This window comes from Apodemus sylvaticus, chromosome 6, assembly GCF_947179515.1.
Source record: "Apodemus sylvaticus chromosome 6, mApoSyl1.1, whole genome shotgun sequence".
In the NCBI taxonomy this organism is placed as follows: Eukaryota; Metazoa; Chordata; class Mammalia; order Rodentia; family Muridae; genus Apodemus; species Apodemus sylvaticus.
Genome location: NC_067477.1, coordinates 15,794,374 through 15,818,584, shown reverse-complemented (window position 1 = coordinate 15,818,584; position 24,211 = coordinate 15,794,374).

Below are 24,211 nucleotides of genomic sequence, written 5' to 3'. Positions count from 1 at the left end.
TTCATGGGATTTCCCAGGACAGGACTTTCAGCTTCCTCCTCCTCCTCCTCCTCCTCCTCCTCCTCCTCCTCCTCCTCCTCCTCCTCCTCCTCCTCCTCTTCCTCTTCCTCCTCCTTTTTCTTCTCCTCCTTTTCTCCTCTTCTTCCTCCCCCCTCCTCCTCCCTTTCCCTCCTCCCCTCTCCTCCCCCTCCCCTTCTCTTTCCCTCCTCCACTCCTCCCACTCCTCCTCCTCCTCTTTCCCTCCTCCCGTCCATTCCTTCATCCTCCTTCCCTTCTCTCTCTCTCCTCCCCCACTCCCTCCACTCCCTTTCCTCTCTCTGGCCTGTCTCTCAGCACAGCAGAAGCCCACCTTGTGCCCGCCCTCTCCATGGTTCAGGAGCACCTCTCTCCTCCAATAAACTGTTTGCATTCCATCTGGTGAGTGTTTGCTCCGAAGACATTTCCCTGTCAATCTCTCTCGCCACATTAAAAATCTGTCATTACGATTGCGTCGCCGCCTGGCTCCTGAGATTTCTGACTGCTTTATTGCTCGCCTGGTTTTTTCTCTTGCCGGCTACAGCCGAGAAGCAGAAATAAAGGTTTGTTGTTGAGACATGGCCGGGAGGGAAGTAGGAGGCGCACATCTGTCAAAGCATTACCTTTCTTCAACCAGGGATTAAGGTGTTTTACTGCGCTGGCTGCCGAGCAGTCACACTGAATAAATTTTCTCAGTAGAACATAAAAATGAACTCATACATTTTGAACCAAGTTTCCTTCTTTGGAGGCAGCCCGTGTCGTGCAGCAGAGACTGCACAGGGGCCCTAAGCTGCCAGGGTGTTTCTTGAGACCCACCCCACCTCCCACAGGAACTGCATTATTTAAATGCCAGTGGAGGGGAGGGAAGCATCTGGATTGGTGGGAGACAAGGCTGGGGAATGCTTCCTGTGAGAAACCAGAAAGATCCTGGCCAGCCCTGGTGACTATAGACTCTTCCCGTTGCTAACTATGCTTTTGGAATGCATATTGCACAATCCCTTCCCAGTGGCATCACAGGCAAGCTTTCTGCACTATCCTGAAATCTTGCACTGAGGAGAGGCTACTTCTGGGAGAGCGGTCCCTGCTACATCTGAGGCTCTTGCTTTGTGCTCTGACCTCTGCACACTGGCTAGCCTGCTTGAGAGTCTCAAAGTCCATTTCGGTTGACGCTCTTTGCTCTTGTATAGAGGAGCGAACGGGCACAAAGATGAGCTCAGGGGAGACCTTGTCTACATTCTGGCCATCAGTGAGCACAGACCTGGGATAGATGTCAGAGGTATGTGTATTCAAGCATCATTCCATTCTACACAGGGAGAGGAACAGTAAGGGTAAGGGAAGAGCAGCAGCATCGTGTTCTGTGTGAGTGTGTTTGTGCTTGTGTGTGTGTGTGTGTGTGTGTGTGTGTGTGTGTGTGTAAGTGAGTGAGTGCTTGTGCACATCGGCATATTCACACATACATAAATGTTCTATGTTCATCTGATATATAAAATCTCCCTTTACCTGACAAGAAGTGCTGGAGACTTTGAAAAGAACTTGTCCTCAGCCATGACATTCACTGGGTTCTTCTTTAAAACATCCATTTATAGGTCAGCTTCAGCAATGAGCACACACACACACACACACACACACACACACACACACGCACACACGCACATGCGCGCGCACACACACGGTGAACTCTGATATCCTTCAGAGGCCCTGAAAGAAGAACATGCTGTGTAGCAAGAGCCCTTTTGTATTGCTTATCAAATGTGGAATTGTTCTTTCAGAGAGCAGGATAAAGGAGAAGACACGGGGAAGAGCCAGCGGTGTTTTGAAGAGGGTTAGGGCAAGGCTATACAATTCTGTAATGCAGTGGAATTCTGTGTCAATGTCCCTAGTTTTCAAGAGGGACAAGCGACCCATCAACTCTCACAGACCTTTCCTCCAGAGCCCAAAGGGTTTCCACCTGGGTTTATTATTCTCAATCCCAGAACCACCACATAGGCATCCTATGGGCAGAAACTTTCTACAGCTTTCCTCCCCTGTTTTTAAGGACCTGCCTTGTGTTTTGTTCAGGAACATTTAGATCACAGAGGATATAGCTGGTTCTTTCCAAAACCTATCAGAGAAGTTTTCTCCTTTCTGTTTCTATGATCAGGCACCATGACCAGAAGCAACTTAATAGAAGCAACAAAGGTTTATTTGAGCTTATGGTTCTATAGGGATGAGAGCCCATCACTTGCAGGCAGCAAGTGGAAGGTCTGGTGTCAGAAGCAGAAAGCTAAGGGCTCACAGTTTTAAACGCAATCAAGAAGAAACGCGATCAAAGTAGAAGCCTCCCTCCCCCCACCCCAAGGCTTTAAACTCAAAGCCCATCCCCAGGGATATGATCCTTCCAGGCTCTTCAAACAATACCACCAGCTGGGGTCCACAAGTTCAAATGCCCAAGCCTAGGAAGGACATTGACATTTAAACAGCCACACCCACCTTCACATTATTTTATCCCTTTTGGAACATTTCTAGGTCCTGAAGGTGACTGATACAGTCTTGGGCAGGAGCTCTCAACCTGTCATGACTGCTCTGAGGTGGTTTTCAACCTGTCAACCACTCTGATGGCTTTCACAGAACGACCCTTTCACAGGAGTCACCTAAGACCATCTGAAAATACAGATATTTACATGATGATTCACAACAGGAGCAATGCTGCAGTTGTGAGGCAGCAATCAAAATAATGTTATGGTTGGGGTCACCACAACATAAGAAACTGTATTAAAGGGTCACATTCAGTGTTAGGTAGGTTGAGAATTGGGGATGCAGGGACTGGCTGGACCAATGGAATAAATTTACAGTGAGAAAGTCAAAGACTCCCACGTAAGTCAACCAGAGAGAGAAAGATTCTATAAAATGTCAGCAAACCTGTACCCCCATGGAAGAGGCCATGGAAGATGGGGGGCTGGGGGTTCCAGAAGAATAATGGAATGAAGGGAACAGATGATTAATAGAATTGCCCTGGGGAGAGACAAAGGACTCAGTCCCCACATTAGCCAACAAAGAGGGGTATTTTGCCAGCAAGCATTCTTGTTAAGGAAGAGGACACAGAACTTTTTGATGCCTGCATTTCTCTTTTCTGGTTTCAGTGACAAAAATGCAGCTCAAGGAAGCAAGACATTTTGTTTATTTTGGGTTACAGTTCATCATGGTGGAGAAAATACAGCTGCAAGGTGGCTGGCCTTGCAGGCCACAATCAGGAAGTAGAAGCAGAGAAACTTTGGGGGCACAGGTCACTGAGACCTGAGCCCAGGCATACATCTAGAGAGCTCTTCCCATTGTAGTCCATCTCATCTCGAAACTTCCTCAGAGTCATACTCAGAAGTTAACTCTTAGATAAGTCTAAATCCTGGCAAGGTGATCTGGGTCGATCTTCACAAACCCCCCTTTCCAGCTAGATGAGGGAATTGATGTGGCTTAGTAAAAGTGGGTGATCGCAGAATTACAAACATTTTCAGATAACATTGAAGATTTACATGGAAAATATTTCTGGTAAAATTCAAGAAATAAACAGACAAACACATTAAAATTGACTATTTCATAGAAATTTTTACATATGTAATGATAGATATAAAAACCCTAAATTAATTGAAGGTGAAATTAGAAACATTTGTGATAAAATGAAAGATTTACATTGAAAACATTTCTGATAGAATAGAGGAAGTATATAGAAAGACATTAAAATTGAAGATTATCATGAAAAATAATGCAGATAAAATGGTAGACATAAAAACATTATTAAATTAATTAAAAGGGGAATTATAAACATTTTCTGATAAAATTGAAGACTTTTTTTCCCATTTTCTTTTTCTTTCTTTATTTTTAATTTTCTATATTCTTTGTTTACATTCCAAATGATTTTCCCTTTCCAGGTTCCCCCCTCCCTCTATGTCCCATAAGTCCTCTTCCCTCCACCAGTTCCCCAATCAACCCCCTCCCACAATCCTGTCCTGGCAATCCCCTACAATGCTGCATCAATCCTTTCCAGGACCAGGGCCCTCTCCTTCCTTCTTCTTGGGAATGATTTGATATGTGGGTTGTGTTTTGTGTATTCTGAGCTTCTGGGCTAATATCCACTTATCAGTGACTGCGTTCCATGTGTGTTCTTTTGTGAATGAGTTACCTCACTTAGTATGATATTTTCTAGTTCCAACCATTTGCCTATGAATTTCATGAATTCTTTGTTTTTAATTGCTGAGTAGTATTCCATTATGTAAATTTACCACATTGTGTAAATATACCACCCTCCATTGAAGGACATCTGGGTTCTTTCCAGCTTCTGGCTATTATAAATATGGCTCCTATGAACATAGTGGAACATGTGTCCTTATTGCATGGTGGGGAATCCTCTGGGTATATGCCCAGGAGTAGTATAGCAGGGTCCTCCAGAAGTGTTGTGCCCAGTTTTCTGAGGAACCACCAGACTGATTTCCAGAGTGGTTGTACAAGCTTGCAATCCCACCAGCAGTGGAGGAGTTTTCCTCTTTCTCCACATCCTCGCCAACACCTGCTGTCTCCTGAGTTTTTAATCTTAACCATTCTGACTTTTGTGAGGTAAAATCTCAGGGTAGTTTTGATTTGCATTTTCCTAATGACTAATGATGTTGAACATTTCTTAAGGTGCTTCTCAGTCATCCAAAGTTCTTCAGGTGAAAATTCTTTGTTTAGATCTGTACCCCATTTTTAATAGGATTATTTGGTTTTCTGGGGTCTAACTTCTTGAGTTCTTTATATATATTGGATATTAGACCTCTGTCGGATGTAGAGTTGATGAAGATCTTTTCCCAATTTGTTGGTTGCTGTTTTGTCCTTTTGACGGTGTCCTTTGCCTTACTTTGTAATTTTATGAGGTCTCATTTGTTAATTCTTGATCTTAGAGCATAAGCTATTGGTATTCTGTTCAGGAACTTTCACCCTGTGCCCATGTCCTCAAGAGTCTTCCCCAATTTCTTTTCTATTAGTTTCAGTGTAAAATTGAAGATTTACATGAGAAATATTTCATTAGTTTATGTCTTTTCGTTGTTGTTGTTGTTGTTTTGTTGTTTTGTTTTGTTTTGTTTGAGACAGGGTTTCTCTGTGTGGCCCTGGCTGTCCTGGAACTCACTCTGTAGACCAGGCTGGCCTCGAACTCAGAAATCCACCTGCCTCTGCCTCCCAAGTGCTGGGATGAAAGGTGTGCACCACCACTGCCTGGCATTCTATGTCTTTTTATTGGGGAGTTGAGTCCATTGTTGTGAAGAGATATTAGGGAACCGAGACAGAGACAGAGAGAGAGAGAGAGAGAGAGAGAGAGAGAGAGAGAGAGAGAGAGAGAGGCAAGGGAGATGAGATGAGAGAAGACAAAACAAGGTGACTCTAAAGGAACAGACACCTAACAGTCAACAACTTCTTAATTAAATTAGAGGGAGATTGACAAAGACAAAAGAGGACAAACACATGCACACACACACACACACACACACACACACACACACACACACATAACAGAAGATTATTCCTGAAGGGACATACAGAAAACACACTGCATGCTTATTGCAGATACAAGGAGAATTCCCCATGAACTCATCCCGTGGGTCTGAGTTCTTCCTAAGGTGTAGTACTGCTCGCATGACACCTGAGATCATGTGATGCTAAGTGCTCTGCTACACTTAAGAGCCAACCTACAGTGCATAGGCAGGAGCAGAGTGAGCATGCCCAGACAAGGATTTGTGAACAGTTTTGGCCCAGGCCAGGAACCTAAGTCAGAATTCCCATGGCCAAGTGGAGCCAACTTGAGCCAAAACCTCTTTCGCTATGGCGCCGCCTTTCTGACCACTCATGCACTGTGCGAATGTCCTAGACTCCTTTTAGCTACACTTTCTGATCATGTGACTGGGCCAGATGAGAGAACCATTGTGAATAACTTTGGTAGCCCCAGAGTTACCTGCCTATAACTAGGATTCTAGAATCCTAGTTATAGACCTTGGCCTGGGTTGCCGTAATGCCTGAACATTACTAGTCACCATCCAGCCACTTGCCAAGGTTTGAACCATTTCCTGGTAGTCTTGCATTCAATTCTATCTATTGCTGATAGCAAGCCACTTGCAAGTCAAGTGTGATTGATTGGTTGCAAAGTCACATATGATTCAGTTCAATCTTATCTTTGGCTACTGTTTTTAATTGGATATTTTATTTATTTATGTCTCAGATGTTATCCTCTTTCCCCATTTCTCCCCCAGAAATCCACTATCCCATTCCTCCTCCTCCTGCTTCTATGAGAATGTGTCCCCACCCATGCACCCACTCCCTTCCTCCTGCCCTTGCATTCCCCTACACTGGAGCATCCAGCCTTCATGGGACCAAGGGTCTCTTCTCCCATTGATGCTTAACAAGGCCATCCTCTGCTACATATATGACTGGAGCCATGGGTCCCTTCATGTGTATTCCTTGGCTGGTGGTTTAGAACCTGGGAGCTCTGGCTAGCTGTTCTTCCTATGGTCTTGCAAACCCCTTCATCTCCTTCAGTCCTTTCTCTAACTCCTCCATTGGGGACCCCATGATCAGTCCAATGGTTGGCTGTGAGCATCTGCCTCTGTATATGTCAGCCTCTGGCAGAGCCTCTCAGGAGACAGCTATATCAGGATCCTGTCAGCAAACCTTTCTCAGCATCCACAATAGTGTTAGATTTTGGTGACTGTATCTGGGATGGATCCCCAGATGGGGCAGTCTCCGGATGGCCTTTCCTTCAGTTTCTGCTCTAGACTTTGTATTTGCTCCCATGAGTATTTTGTTACCCCTTTGAAGAAGGACTGAAGCACCCACACTTTGGTCTTTCTTCTTTTTGAGCTTCATGTGGTCTGTCAGTCTGGAATTCCCTCAGAAAATTGGACATATTACCTGAGGACCCAGCTATACCACTCCTGGGGATATACCCAAAGATGATCCAACATAGAACAACAAGGACACATGCTCCACTTTGCTCATAGCAGCCTTATTTAAAATAGCCAGAAACTGGAAAGAACCCAGATGTCCTTCAACAGAGGAATGGATACAGAAAATGTGGTATATTTACACAATGGAGTACTCAGCTATTAAAAACAATAAATTCATGAAATTCGTAGGCAAATGGATGGAACTAGAAAATATCATCCTGAGTGGGGTAACCCAATCCCAGAAGAGCACACACAGTATGTACTCACTGATAAGTGGATATACCCAAGATATAATTCAGTTCCATTTCTGTGAGATGAGGTAAAAACACATATACACATATACACATATACCATATACACATATACACATATACATATATACCATATACACATATACACATATACCATCATTGCCGGCATCCTTTCCTGCTGAAACCATCATCTCCTTTGGGCTTCCCTCACTAACAGAAGGCCATATGCACACACAGAGACATGAATCCACAATTACATTCTTCTATCCCCACCCAAGTTTTAGAATCAAGTCTTGTGTGATATTTCTTTCCTCACGAACATTTTACAAAACTGACTTTAAGTCCAAAATAATTGCAGTGTGAGGGCATTCATGCAAAGTCCCTGCAAGGACACAGAATGGGATTTACAGATGCATTCTTTTTGGCTTAACAATATCATGTCCACATATGGTCTTGGCAGTCCTCATTGCCTTGGTGAATTCTGGAGTTTTATTGTTCATCAAATAAACCAAATCATAGTTATAAATTATCCCCAGATCATCAGTTTAATTATGTAGAAGGAGTGGGTCCCATTGGATGGAGTACTTTGGATTCACTCTTGCCTCTTTCTGAATGCTTCCTTCCTCCTGTACTTCCCCAGGGTCCTCTTCAGCTGCCTTTGAAGGCATAGGCTCTGCAAACATCATGGCACTTCCAGAGACTAAAATTGTCTTTCTCAAAAAAAAATACATTCAAAAATTTTTAACATGCTCCAGTTTGTAGGAGTCCCTGACTCTTTTGTAAAAAACAAGTTGTTCCTTCCACCACTTACCCTGAGGTTCTACAGCAAACATTGACCAAGAACTCTGTCAATGACAGACAGGGTTATGTGCTGGCATCTAAGAGAAGGCAGGGGGCACTCCTTATCAAGAGAAGGCAGGGCTCAGGGCTTCATCAGCGGGGTGATGGTAGGCTTGGCACGGCCATCCTCTGATCCTGATGCTTTGCCTTACAGTGAGCCTGCAGAGGAGGAGGTTCTTGAGCCTTGTGTTTATTGATCTTCAATTAAAAGCACATTCTTTAGAAAGTTCAGCCATAACTATCATACCCAGTCCCACAGACTCTGAGCTCTTTACTGATGGGGTCTCTTCCCTTCCATCCCCTTCCATACAGACTGCCTTTTCTACATCAAAAGTCTGCCATGGTCTTCAGACATGCTTTCTTCATCTTGACCTTGGTACTTCTAGATAGGAGCATTTAGCTGTTAACATGGGGGAACCAAGAATCAGGCTGGCCACACATGGGTCAGAGTCAATGGGCCATGTGCATGCTGCCCTAGAGGAGATCAGCACTTTTTTTTTTCTGTACCAAGTCCTTAATATGAAATTTCTTAGCCAAGCTCTAAAGGGATCTGATTTCAGGCTGATTCATGTTTAAAACTCAAACTCGGAACGATGCTGCTATGGCTGTGTCCCCTTGCCCTCAGGACCTGTCATCAGGAGAAGATCCCCAAGAAATAGTTGTCCCAGGCAACTGGCATGGGACAGTTAGCCTTTAGCCTTTCTGTCACCCGAGTCCTGGTGTGAGTAGATGTGCAGGTGGCTAACCTAAGCTTCATCCCATGTCATTCAAGTGGGTGTTTAGCCAGTTGACACCATGGCTTGTGGTTAACTCCACTGAAGCACCTGCCAAACTGGGGTGTCCCTCTGCGAGATCACATATGCCACAGGGACAAGAGCTCAGATTCTTCTGGCAAAGAGTGTGGCTAACTGAAAGCAATAAAATGGGGCAGGACTCTGGAATGGGAAGGAAATGAATCGTCGCACATTGTCCTGCAGTTTCTTTGTGAGTGATTTTTTTCCTTTAGCTTTACCTCTTTGATTGCACTTCTTAAAGGAACAAAACTGCACAGGAAAGGGAGTAAATGCTCATTAGAGGATGGAAGAGAGATCGTGATTGGAAAAGACTGTTCTTCAAGAGATGAACTAAGGTTTAGGATGCTGTCACTAACTGGCCAGTGAGAGGAATAAGTGCCACTCTCTGGGGAAAGCTCAGATGTGAGAGCTGGGTACGAATGTCACTGAAGAGTTTCTAAGAAGGTGTGAGGAGTTGGCACTAAAGTGTCAGCAACAGACACAGAAAGCAAAAGAGAGTGTTGAACAGTCATAGATACGATTTCAATAAATTTCAACTGAACTTACCACATAAAAGAGACATTCAGGCAGATACCAGAGTCCAACCAGAGATGCCAGGGTACAACCAGAGATATCAGGATCCAGTTCAGAACCAGAGTTCAGTCAGACACCAGCACACAACCCCGACACTAGAGTACAATCAAAGGTAACCAAGTTCAGTCAGACACCTCAGTACAACCAGAGAGGCTACAGTACAACCGTACATCCAGAGAGTACAACCAGACTCAATGGAGTTGAGTTAGAGGCTTCAAATTTGAGTCAAAGCTACTACAGTTCAGTCTGAGAAATTAGAATTCAGTCAGAGGCCCCAGAATTCAATCGGAAATCCTCAAGTTCAGGCAGAGAGACATCGGATTTCAAAATGGTCTAGTCAGAGACATCAGAATTCTACCAGAGAAATGAGAGTTCATCCAGAGGTATTGGAATTAGGCAAAGAAATGAGGGATCAATAAGACACCAGAGTCCTGAAATGGAAATGAAAGTTTACTCGTAGACATAACCATTTAGTTAGAGGGGCCTGGAGCTCAGATGACCAGCATCAGTCCGGGACACTTAAGAGTTCCGAGGGACTCAGAGTTCAACAACAGACCCAGAGGTCAGTCAATGGTATCAAGTTCAATCTATATCTTTCATATAAAGAAAAATCCCTCCCTTTTTTTAAAATCAGGAAGCACAAGAAAGCATACATTTTCCTATCTACGTTCAAATTCCATTTTATGGGAAAACCATGAAAGTCTTCTATAATCCAGAAAATACAAAATAAATAAAATAAAAATACAAAACTTGAAAAGTTCAGATCAAGGATTAAGTTTGAATCGGACTACATTGGTGCAGCCACCAACCAAGCAGGTTCACTGTGTGTGAATGGCCTCTTCTGGGCAGGAGAGGGTACAAGTTTTGATGCCAGACTGTCTTGGTCAAAGTGTGTCATGTTTATTGTAATGGACATCACATCAGTGAATGTTCATGTACTGTTAGAGCTCTGAGAAGCTGGCTCTGAAAACGCCCCATCACCACCCACCCCTGGTAGAGAGGACAGCAAAACAGCTGAAGTTTAGAATACCATAGTGGACACTGCTATCTATTACTTATCCAGAATGTCTGCAATGGGAGCGAGAACCTGGAAACTCGTCCATGGAGAGACACCTCAATGGGGAAGCCACGCTGCCGGAATCACCTTGCTCAGGTGTTCCCACTGTGCGAAGCGAGCGCCTGATTAGTCAGTGTTTCGCTGTCTGCCTGCTGCTTCTTTCTGCCATGAGTTATATGTGCTTTTCCTTTGCTTGCCATGCACTTAATAAGCTCATGCATTCAAAGGAATTTCCCAAGAAACTTGAAAAACTGGGAAAGAATCCCTTCCCTTGGAGGCCTGTCACAAACATGACTGTGGATGGTACGTAAAGATTCTTGAAAAGTCGTTGGCACAAATTAGGTCCTGAACAACTGTTGACAGAAGGTGGGGGACCAAGAGCTGCCTGGTGTGGTCCTCTGTTCCGGTATCATGGCTTTGGCCGGGCCAAGCAGTAGAAAGCATCTGCCGTCTCTAGAGCTTCTCATCCGTGGCGCTGGTGACATCTTGTCTAATCATCTTTTAGGCATGGCCAGCCCATGCCCTGAAGGATGTTGAGCAACCCTGGCCTCCACCCACTAGATGCCAGTAGCTGCCCTCCTCCAGTTGTGACAAGGGGAATGTGTCTCCAGGCACTGTCAAGTGTCCCCAGAGGGCAAAATCATCCCAGGTTGAACTTACCATCCTAAGAAAAGACAGGGTACACAGGCAGTGGGTGACAGAGACCTTATTGAGGATAGCCTATGGAAATCATATGGGGGCCACTACAGTGTCTCCAGTCTCTGGGCCAACACCAGGCACACAGTAGGTTCTTGGTAAAGTAAGAGTCACAGAAGAATTCTTCCCAAGTACAGGTTATGTCTATATTGAGTAAGGCTACTGTCCTGTCAGGCTACTGTCCCTTGGGCTGGGTGGCTGCAGTGGGCACCACCTCGGGGGCCAGGCCATGCTGGGTGGCTGTTTATCTGTATGCCCAGGGCTGCCTGCTGGGTGTATTAGAGGCCATGCAATAATGATGAGGCCTAGGAGGGGTAATTAAAAGCCACAGTGACATTGATCTGCTGAGATTTCTGAAGGAGCCCAGAGCACACGGGGCAACTCTCATTCTTACCTCATGCAGGCCCAGCCTGATTGGCCCCCTGGGCATTGCTAGGGCCATGGAACCTCACCTGTGGCCGGGAGACTCCCAGGGCAGCAGCCAGGCTGGCTTCAGAGGCTGTGCAAAACAGGAGGCCTGGGCCTGGGGGGCAGCCCAGCTGCCGTGCTCTGCCCAGAGAAGGCAAGGACAGGACACTGTTAAAGACACAGCTCGCATTCACTGGGCCTCAAAAATTCACCTTCTCCCTCCAGGCCTAGAGCCAGGCGGGGAACTTGATGTGTTTCAGGGGACAACTCATCCTTGTCCTTTGGGGCCACGGAGCCCGCATGAAAGATTTCCTCATGAAGGAAAAGTAACGCAACACTGACTTCTTGACCTTCGACCCAGGGCAAGGAACTGAGCATGCTTTCTCCACCAGGAACAGTTATTATATTCTTATAGTAATTATCTCTTCAAAGCAGGACCCTCATAGAATCATTGTTTCCCTGTGTCACACTGATGATCAGCTAGTTATCTTCTCTCTCTTTCTCTGTCTCTCTGTCTCTCTCTCTGTATCTCTCTCTCTCTGTGTGTGTGCTTCTGTAAATGTATGTGCACGCATTTGTGTTCTTGTGTACACACACACACACAGATACACACGTGTATGCCCATGGACATACACATACACTCATACAAGCACAGATGCTTGCAGGACAACCAGAGGACATTTCTCAGGTGCTACCTTTCTTTTGAGATGGGATCTCTCCTTGACCTGGAACTCAGCAAGCAGGCTAGGCTGGCTGACCAGAGAGCCCAAAATATCCACTGTTGAGAGTAAAAACCTACAGCAAAGTATTTGGCTATGATGATATTGTTGTTGTTGTTGTTATTGATGATGATGATGACGATGATGATGATTGATGATAATGATGATGATGATGTTTCTGGGACTCAAACGCAGGTCCTCATGTTTGCAAAGCAAGCACTTTGCCAACTCTCGGCCAGCTCCTGGGCCACGTTTTAAGGTAATTTTGCTCATAGTTCGACAAAACTGAATTTCTACCAGAGTCTGATGACTGGAGATCTCTGCAGTCCTGAGCAAATCCTGTAAGCACACTGTGTCTGAGTGAGCCTGCGAATCAGCAGGGGTAAGAGGACATACACTAAGCCAGCAAGGGCTCAGATGGGACCCTGTTTGCCAGGTATCGATCTTGAGAAGTGGAAACACATTAGCTCTGGGGCCGTGTGTTCGAGTCTGGCCCACACTCCAGATCCTATGACCCAGCAGTCCATTCCACAGACTGGCTCACTGAGGCAGTTCAAACTAGCCTGTGCTGCAGATTACCAGGGTCCACACCGCACAGGAAACCTGGTTGGTTGTTGTTAGGCTTTTTGTTTTGTTTTGGTTTTTGTTTGTGTTTGTTTTGTTTTGAATTCTAGCTGCTAGAATCAGTCACAGGCAGTTGGTTCCTCAAAGCCCCATGACTATCTTCCTTCCTTCCTTCTCTGAAAGAGCAAGCGCTGTACCTCCATACATAATGGCAGCCTCTGGCCTTCCTTGGTGACAGCCAGCCTGTTTTCTGCCCTTGCCTCTGTCATGTGGTTGGGGGACGGGAGCCACACCTCTGATCTCCACATGGTGAAGGGCGAAGGAAGTCAAAACTCTATCAGAGGAGCCGGGTGAGAGGTTTTCTTAAGCCTTGACAAATCAGCTCTCTTCCCGCAAGGACAGAGTTGGATGCTTGCTCTGAGGTCAGAGGACTCAATGTGAAGACACTCTATCTGCCTTGGGATCTGCCTGGAGCAGGTGGAAAATGTCTTCCAGAGTCGTGGAGAGGTGTTCTGAGTTCACGTCCTGGGGAAAGCCAGTCCTGTTGTCTCCAAGGAACCCCACCCTTCCTGTTCCTCGCTGCACTGTGTTAGTTCTGACAGGGGCTGCATGGTGCCAGGCAATGGGAAGTTACAACTCTAACATGCCCAGAATGATGGTGGACTGGACCTGGCTGGGGCCAGGCTTGAGCAGTTTGAGTGAGCACTTATTGAGTGCCCAGGATATATAACCCTACTTACTTCATATAGGTCTAACGCAATGGCCACTTCTATTGGCTCTTCCAGGTTATTACAGCCCCAGGCTACATTACCAGACACTGTCTGTACCTCAGCCCCTGAGGTGATGCTTTGATTCAATCCCAGATGCCTTCCATGAAAGGGGGCCAGAGTGACTGGTGCAGACCAAGGCCTGGTGATGCACCTACGAAAACTATCCATGAAGTCAGTCAGGCCAGCAGACAGGTCCACCTTCCACTGCTGTGAACAAGGGTTATCTCAGCTTTGCCCACACCTTCTTCCATTTCTGAAGAGCTGGCTTATAAACAGAAGCTCCAGTCACCCCTGGGTTACCATCTATGCAGTGGGAGCAAAGAAAACTTTTCTCCTGCTGCTCTGCTGGTGACTGGCCTGTGATCTCAGAGTCAAATGGTTTTCAAAGTTTCTTATCAATTCTCTGTGGGTAAAACCTGACCTGAATTGTTAAAACTCCTTGAGGTCTATAGCTAAAGCTCCATTCTCCTCACGGTGAGAACAAAGACGCTCATGCTGCACCCATAGAAACACAAACTGTCCCTGGGTGTCACCTTGACCCCACGGGGAGCACTGCACACTTCTGATTTATAAAATATAATAAATCACAGCTTTAGGGTTCTGTGAAAGAGACTGGGGATCACAGATCAAATCTGTAGGCCCAGTTCAGAGCTGTATCCCTTCAGCAGCTTGGGGAGGGGGGCAAGTCATAGCAGTTTGACAAATAGAGTGCTGTTGACTACAGTTCTGATTCATGCAACTGTGGTCTGTGATGTCCTCAGCCAATCGGGAGCTCCTGGGAGACTGAGGCCCAGTGTCAGAGACCAGCAGGAGCCTCTTTCAGGCAAGGTTATCCTGAGGTGGTCTGAGGTGTGGGCATACATGGAAGATACCTGAGGAAGGGGTATTCTGATGGAGGGGGGTGGTCCTCACTTCTCTAGACAATTTGTGATGACCTACAGGCCCTGGGCAAAGAGGCAGGGAAAGTTTAATCTCTCCAGAGTTTGCATCTGTGTGCTTGGAGAAGTATAGGGCCCCTGGGAACTGGGGCTGGGGAGGAGGGAAGCGAGAATTAAGACCTGCTGAGGCCACAGCAATTAGCAGGAGCCACCAAGACCTTTTTCTGTGGTAATTGGCTGTCCCTGACCTGGTGCTACAGGGGACGCCCGGGTCTCTAGGGGAGCACTCAGGGACGTCGCCACTCACAAAGGGCTCAGGGCTGACCAGGAGATCCTAGTAAATAAGATGGCACTCAGTTTCCAAAGGGCAAGGAGATGATGTAATAAGTACTCCCTGTGGGCAGGTGCCAGGCATGCCGGCTAAGCATGGCCTAAGGCTCTGGGCCCAGCCTCAGCTGTCCACTTCTGTGCTCGGGGCTGGGCACGTCTTTCTTCCCCTCCTTGGGTCTCTGCTCTCATCTTTGTTTTTCTTCTGCTCGGTCTCTCTCTAGCTCTCTTCCCCTCAGGTTTTCTTCACCTGTGATCTTGTGATTTTTTTTCTTATGTTTCCTGGGCTATTTCTTCTCATGTGCATGCAAGCTCCTGTGTGTTCAGCTGCCCTCGACAGATATAAGTGGTCACCGCAGCTGATGCTTCCTGCTTCTCAAAGAAGAAGCCTAGGATCTCTACAAAGAGAATGGGGATTCATAGCACATTTCAGGCATACATAGCCATTCAGGAAATGTTTGGGGAGCACGCATGAACCTGGCCCACCACTTAGGACAGCACCAAGAATGGAATTGAAGAAGACAGCAGAAACATTAATAAGTAAAAATGCTGTTTCAGGAAATAAACTCCATGAAGAAAAATAAAACCAGACATGGAAATAGACTCTATTGAGAGCAAATAGGGAACAGGGTTGCCAGACAAGGTATCTTGGAGACATTCTGAGGGAAGTGTGGTGTTGACCAGTTGGGGACCATCCCAGCCAAGGAGTAATAAACAGAACACAGGCCCTGCGATAGAAGCCCGCTGGGTGTATTTAAAGGCAAGGGAAGAGCAGTCAGGGGATGATAATAGAAGGAAAGGCTCCATGCTTACCCAGGACTCTCAGATGAAGAGATTTCATAGAAATTGTATGGGTGTTACCAAGATGAGATTCTAACTGGCCTCTGTGAGGAGGAGGAGGAGGAGGAAGAGGAAAGAGGAGGAAGAAGAAGAGAAGGAGGAGGAGGAGGAGGAGGAGGAGGAGGAGGAGGAGGAGGAGGAGACATTCCACAGAACCTTGGTAGGAACAAGAGTAGAAAATATCAAATGGTGTTGGGTGGTGCTGGAACTCACCTTTAACCCCCCAGCACGCAGAAGGCAGAGACAGGTGGATCTCCCCAGGTGGAGGCCAGCCTGATCCATAGATCGAGTCCCAGGAGAGCCAGAGCCACATAGAAAATATCCAATGGAACTCTGAGTTACAGGCAGTGATTAAGGGCCTGTCTAGGAAAAGCTCCCACCAGGCCTCTGAAGATAGAAGCAAACACCACAGCAATGGTCTTGAGGTCTACATCCCATCACCATCAAGGAAAAGCAGCATGGTCCTAAATGAATCTGTTGCTTTCAGCGAGGAATGGAATTCCAGGGGAGACATTTCTTCTTCAGCAACTAAAAACCATTTTTTTTCCCTGTCTGCCAGGTTTCACAGGGCCAGAGTAGAAGTCTAAGGTACTATTGGTAAACTGGGGGTAACAGATGAGGAAAAATTAGTCTTTTGACTTAATACTTGACCCCTTGTAAGTAGATGGACAGGGCACATGCACTGACAGACAAACCTTGATTTCCACAAAGGGCAAAACATATGTCACCCTTGGACCTGACTCAATGTTTTAAATTGTAAAATGTGATTTTGAAAAAGACTCATTACAGGTATTTTTGTTACATGGGAACTCTGCCCTCACCAACGGCACATCTACTCTCTACAGCTTCCCTACCAACACACACACACACACACACACACACACACACACACACCCCTAATATGGGACACCCAATTCACGGAGTACACAGACTCAACTAGTAGACACTCCCGGGAGGATAAAGAAAGGATAGTTTCCACACTTAGCACTGGAGATAAACTTTCTCATCTGCCCACCCCTCCATGCCTTTTGTGTTTCCCTCCCTTTTTCTTCTTCATTAAGCACACGTTTTCTGAGTTCCCATTGGGTTTTGAGTTCCACACTAAGCTCTGTTCAAAAATAAAGTCCCTACGGTTTCTCAAGCCAAGGCCACTTTGAGACACAGGTTGCATGCAGAGCTGCAGTCCATGCTATGAGGTTGTCTTTCCAAAGGAGAAGGCAGTGTGGAACATTAGCTCCCTCTGACTTGGACATTAATGAGACATTAACTCAGCCTGGTGGGAGGAGCTGCTGAGGCTGGGTGGAAGTCGCACACTGAGGAACGAGGGATGATTTGCTCAACTCAAGCTTGGGATGGATGTTGGCTTGTACAGCCATAACCACCAGGCTCCTGTGGAAACAGAGGGCAGCGGAGGGCCCCAGTGAAAGAGCAGAGTTGTTTGTCTGTCCGAGAGGATGTGAGGAAGGACACATGCATTGCTCACTGTATGGAAATTCTGATCACTGGCTGAAGACTCTGAAACCAAACGTGAGTCATGTCATGGGGCTGGAAAGCCCCTACCCCAGTTCCTCCTCAGGGGTTCAGCCAAAACACTGGAAACAGACTGGGGGCCCAGTCTCACAGTCACCAAGCAAAATTTTTGTTCTGACCAAGCATGCTGCTAGGCCCTTGAAGATGTAGTATGAATGTCAGGGCTTCTAAAGGCCTTGAAAGGCAACCTTCTCCAGAGATGAGCCGCTACAGAGGTAGGCGCACTACTAGAGGATATTAGGAAGACAGAAAAGGGGGACTACAGCCTCCAATTAGCTGCAAGGCTCAGGGCAAAAGCACATGGCCTTCACAAATGCCTCACATCAATCTTACCATTTAAGAAGAAAGCACCAGAGCGCACTCCATCTGAAATCGGGTTAAGGTGCGTACGAGCATTCCATGACCCCCACGAAACATATTATCAATATGGGAAATTAGCATTCATTCAAAAGGAGAGATTGACATAATCACAGGTGAGTATAAATAATAAGTTATCTCTGTAAGCAATATCGCACACGCCAATATACGCAATTTGATTTCAGATGGGTCTTCAAGTGTTATTTTAACTCTCAGAGATATATTTTTTTTGATAGCCCTGGAATCAAATTAGTCCACGGTTATGATGGCCATGGGGGAAGATAATTTAAGGAGAGATAAGAATCGCAATATCGGTTACTAGCAGCCTGCTAATGAAACTTCAAAGCTGAAACCTAAGTCAGAGGGTGCAAAAAGCTTCAGAGGAGAAAGTCCCGTGCCTCTGCTGTCCTCAGTCTGTCTGCAGTGGACGCTCTGCCCCATTGCGTTTGAACCTGGGCAGCGTGGACAGCTTTTCTTCTAGCCCACACAGGGTTATTTTGTTTTTTGTGTTTTTTTTTTTCACTTTTAATCCTGAAAATGTGTGACCATGTCATCAGCTCCTTCTTAATTATACCATATTCTTTACATCTGTCCTGCTAAATAACTGTAATTGAAATAGCTCCGGCGTGAATTTTTGTAATGTTCCCCCCAAGACATCCCGAAAGTGACTCACGAGGAAACAGACTGAAGTCACAGCTGGAAACCCGTCAAGGATCATTTCCATTTTTACATGATTAATTTGAATTTAATATCTTAAATCAAAACCTGATTAATTTAAATAAAATTTTGATGGTGCCCTGCTTCTAATATACATTGCAGTAATTAGATTCGGCTTAATGTGATTTTTTTTTTACATAATTAAAAAAAAGGGTGAAGTCAAGTGTAACAATGCAATGTTGATACAAATCTGTCTAAATATATAGAAGGGACCTCGCTTTCGGACATGAGTCAGGTGCAGAGAGCCTGGCTAAGGACGGGGACGTAAGTGGGCCAGGATGAAGGGGGCAAGTCTGGGCTTACCCTGTGTCCACAGCCAAATGGCTTGCACTAATGCAGAAAGTAAGGGTGGATATCATCCTAAAGAAGTGATACATGACTGGCTGTGGTAAAGAGATGTGACCTTACAACTTCCCTAGTGCAAAGCTTTCTTGTTGCGTCCATTAGACAGTGGGCAAGGCTTCTGCTGAGGTCTGAATGGGCCTTGGGTGTGTCTCCTTAAAAGTTCTCGCGCTGGGGATTTGGTGGGGGGAGGGGTACTAATTGGCGGTGGGACTTTAAGAGGCAGAGTCTCGTGGGATGCATGCAAGACAAGGTGTACCGCCTTGAGAAGGGCTGTGATCCGACAAAGTGGGTTAGCTCCCACAAGAGAATCAACTGCAAAGAGACCTGGGGTTTCTCAGCCAGCTCGCCTGCTTCCTGTTCTGACCTCTTTGCATGGCCTTCCATCTTTCTGACACTGGCCCCACCCAGCTCTCACAGGGCAGAATGAAAACTGGTACGCGGGGTGGAATCGATGCTGGCAGCATGCTTTTGTACCTCTAAAACGGACAGACCCCTTTACTTCATCATAATACAACCGCGTTCCAGTGTTTTGTTACAGCAGCACAAAGCAAATCAAGGCAGCCTGCTCTGTCCATGCATCCCTTTGGGAAGGAAGCATTGACAAGAATGATGGGGATGCTGGACCCAGGCAAGCCGGGAGGATGTGATGTCTGTTTGCATATCCCATCTTTGGAAATTCAGCTTCTGCATCAATCTTGAGGGACCCCCCCCCTTTTCTCAGGACTCTGCTCGTCTTAGTAAAGGTCATAATTCTAGAGTCTGGGGCTCTACCCAAGCTTTAGGGGTTTGGGGGTTTGTACTTTCACAACTCCTAGAAACAGGGCACCCACATGCAGACAAAAGGAAAGTCCAATGCCAACTAGGCACAGTGCCGACACGTTCTATAACCAGCAGGACTGGCCGGATCAAAGAGTGCTACAAAGAGGTTCTGGAGGGTTCTCTGATGAACTTGGTCTTTGCTCTCATTGTTTTCAGAAAGCCTGCTGCAGTATTTCCTTCTCAGGCCAGAATTATGCCAGCCTTGGATGGGCTAAGCATGATACCATACTCCACAGAGCCCTCACCTCAGGAAGCCCTCTCTGGATTTGAAGCCATAGACCCAGACCAAGTCCTGAGCCAGGCAAAGATTTAAGAGTCGTACCTGGGCTGAGATCACCTCAGAGGCAAGAAGGATGTATGTGGAGTCCTGCCCAACTTGGACCAGAAAAAAGTGAAAGAGGCACAGCTACACACACACATACACACACACACACACACACACACACTCATATATAAGGACACAACCATACACATTCATGCACACACAATCGTACTAATATATATTCAAATAGTGCTCATGAATATTCAGATACACAAATATCATGCAAACACACATCACCAACATGTGTACCCACACACAAAAATAAACTGGTAACTAGACAAGGTGATTACTATGTTAATTGGCTTCATCTGTGTGACATACAGTGCATGTATGTATATGTGCATGTAAGAAGAAGTCTTATACTTTAAATATCACACTCCTAAAAAAGCCAGTGCATGTTCCGTCTACTTGGTATTTCTTAAATTAATCCAGATTTCTTTTAAATGTGCCTGAGTGAAAACGGTAGAGAATAGGATGCATGCATTATACAGAATAAAGTTAGTCAGGAATGGTAAAAGTTGCCACTGCCAACCCAAATGAAATGCAAAGACTCACTTGCAATCCTGTAAATATCAGATGATTTTCACAGGCACAGTATCATGGAGAGAATAGCAAACTTACCACTCCATGACTCTAACTGATAAAACAATAAAATAAAATAGAGTTGGCAAGACAGCTCAGTGGGTAAGGGTTCTTGCTACCAAGCTTCAAGACCTGAGATCCATCCCCTGGGCCAACATGGGAGAAGAAAAGAGAAAACAGATTACTGTAGGGTGTCCTCTGGCCAGCACAGCACACTGTGATATGAATAAACCCCCATAGACTCTCATGTCACATATATATGACTATATAAATACATAGTTAACTTTAAAAACTATGAAATGTTGTGATATGTCTGTAAGAGGACTCCGACCACACACAAATTCGTCCCACTCCACCCCTTTTACGGTTCTCTTCCTTCTCTCCCCTCCTTGGTTAGTCTCCCCTCCCACTATCTAATTTTCATTTCTTCAAACACACCTTTATCCACACACTCTACTTTCTGTAGGACCTTAGAGAAAGCAAAACAAAACAAAACAGAAGTACCAGAAAATTCCTGTACCAGGAGACAGAGGCACAGGAAATGACTCCTGATAAATTTCAGTGTCTAGGTTCACACTGGCTTTATTTTCAGCGGCCTGATCACCCCTCAGAGGACTAGATGTCATGACCCCTCCCTGTGGGTTGTGGCCATTGTCCCAGTGTGGCGAATCGTGTGAGCAAAGCTAGGTCTCCTGTCGCTCAGTGGTGGGGTAAAACTGACTGGATGGCGCCCGAGCAGGAAGGCATAGGTAAACAGGGGTGGGAGGTGGAGCAACTTGCTCATTAATTGAGTAACTATGGAAAAACTCACTGGACGGTCCCTCGCTGGATTCCCCTGTGGATTCCGTGTTATGAAGTTACTGTGGCTGTCTGCTAACTCTACACTCATGACGCCTGCCACCGTGCTAAGACCCCTCTGAGAGTTGCTTCCTGCACACCCATTTCCCATCATCTCCAGCCTCTGGTCCTCCCCATGTTGTATGTAGACCATGGATCACAGAAAGAGGCAGGGACCAGGGTACCCACCAAGGCTGGCCACAGAATTCAATCCCAGCATCATTTGCTCCTGTAGTGTAGCTTCAGTAGACAGATGAGTGTGGCCACACACTGCCTGGCTGTGGTCCCAACCTGCAAATCTGTAACTAGTGTTGGGAAGTCTCCTGCCGCCATCCAAGCCATCTTCAGACACTTCCATTGACATACCATAAAATGGGTCTAGAGGAAATCACTCATTTGTTATTTATCACCGAGGGTCTGCCAGGATGACTTTAGAACCTGACAGCAGGACTTTTAATGGCAATCAACAATGTCATTTCTTTCCAAATTTAAATACCTGCCCCCCTTTTCTGCATCAAACCCAAGAGTTGGCTAAAAATAGCTGAGCACTGTGTTAGAAGAGAGAATTTTTACCTCTCCAGTACGATCTTTTTTTTCTTTAATGTCAACGTTAAAGTCAAAGCAAAATTAATCAGGAGGGGTTATCTATAATGAATCGCTGCAGGGCAGGAGCAAACGTATCTCCCACAACAGCCAGAAGAAAGTTCTTTCAAAGAGAGCCATGGACCTCAGAGAAAGGTTGTGCATCTTCCACACTTAGCAGTGTGAACTCTCCTTTTGTATCACAAAGCAACAGGGGTTTGTATGGGTTGTGATTTAAATGGTTAATTGAACGGAAGCTGTGAGGAACCGTGCATGGCTATTATTTACTGGCACAATCTTATCTAGGTATACAGAGCTATTTCCAATATGTAAATGCTCTCTGCATTTCTACCAGTTAAAACACTTGAAAATCCAGGAGCCTGGTAAAGAGACCTTGCCTACCCTCTGGCTCTTCACCCTGTATTGTCCTAGGAATTGTCCTTCCTCCCCCCTGCTACAAATTAATGTCATTGCTCAAGCTCCAACCTTGGCCATAAGGATGTAGAATACAACGGAGACTTGTCCGGAGCCCGTGAGTCAGAAGAGAAAAAAAAAGATTCAGAGAGACCTGGTGATTCTTCAAGGTATTGCAATGGGTAGGTGAGATTGTAGAGACTGGAACCCAGCTCACATTCTCCTAAGCCTTATACCTTCTGAGTGGCAGGGAGGTCATCAGAGTGTTAGGCACCAGAGGACTTAAAGACAGGTACACATGCATGGTTGAGCGTCAAAACTGTCTGCCACAAATATATGAATGGAGTATAACAAGGCTTGATCTTTCTTTGTCTAGGAAGAATTAAACATTGCAAATACCTTTATGGCTTCTTCAGTACCCCTTGAATCCCCAATCAGGAAACTATCCTACAAGATTCTGCTTTAACTAGACCCCAAAACTTCACAGAGGCCCCACTAGTGCTCTGCCAAGGTTAGCAATGTTCTCACCAGGACAGGCTTAATCACCATACTGTTGATAGGTCCTGAGGACCAGGCTCTGACATGGGGGACTGGGAACAATCTATGATACAGGCCAGATGCAGGAAGGTCTGGGTCAGAGCAGGATCAAGATGGACAAACCTTTGGAAAAACAACAGAGAGCTCTTGGTATAAACCCCCAGTACTGACTAAGGAAGACCTGGTCTCTCTGATGTGAACAGATGGCTTGCCCTCCTGCACACCACTGGTCTGTTGAGGGGGATGTGCTGATACCTAACACATTGTACCTTGCCTCTGTATAGGGGTCTGGGGAAATGCAAATTGCAGACCCCAAGGAGGCAATGCTCTGCATTTATTCATGGCTCCAAGAGACTCTGAGACCAGGCAGCTCTATCTGAGTGAAAAACATCCAAGATGAGAAGTGGAAAAGAACAAGAAGTGGCCGTCCAGGGACCACAAAGCTCCCATGTCCACTCCAGGGTCCCAGAAACTGTTGAGATGACACAATTCAATATATTTGACTTTGGATAGATTTCTTAATGTCATCCAGGCCAAGGGCTACAGCCATGACCAGAAAAAAACTACCCAAGCTTCCACCACAATAGAAAGACTGCAGCACACAAAAGTATAATGGCTTCCTAAAATCTACAGAGGAGTGTGAAGCACACATTGTCATGAGTTTCTCTGTGATTCTCTCAGTCTTTTGATTAAAAGCAAAACCCCATGTCTGAAACATGTCCTGTCAGAAGCTCAGGTGTGAATTTGACAGAAACCAAGTTCCTTTTGCTCCTGGCTTGCTGGGCGGGGCAGTGCTGTCTCTCCATCCTCTGTGTTCCTCTCTTGTCCTTCAAGTAGTTGAGGAGTGTGACAACCTCCAAAGGAGTCCTCAGTCCCTCGACCCCATCACTGCAGCCCTTTACCCCTGCAGCGCATCACTTCCACGTCTCTGGAGAGCATCACCTTTGCAAATCCATCTCTTGCCCGAGATTCCAGGAGTGTCTCTGGCTTTGTTTCCCTATTATAATAGATGTAAATTAATGTTTTGCCTTTGTTTGCTGCAGTAATCATAGAGGCAAGCATATATTCCTAACAGCTATCTTATTTTCAATTTGCACAGCATACTGTGCTTAATCCCACGAGGCAGCCCATGGCTCTAGATATGAATTTTAAAAAGTAATTAGCCGGAGCAGAAGGTGTATTCCGTGACAAGGAGTGTGCACCACAGCCTGGTCAGAAGGGTCCTCCGGGGGACCCTGCCAGGTCACACAGCCCCCCTGTGGTTTGTGGTGTGTTTTGTGTTTTCTTTCTTTTTTTTCCCCTATCATTGCTGCCTTTGTGCAAACCAGCTGATTTGTTCATGAAAATTTGAATCATGTCTATACTAGAAGCTGGAGTTTCTCTTTGGGGTGGTTGTGTGAGGATCCCCTCCCATTCCATTTCTACTGATATTTATTTCCTATGATATTCATGGCAGGTGATAATTTTTTTTCTTTTTCCTTGTAATGCTTTCCGGA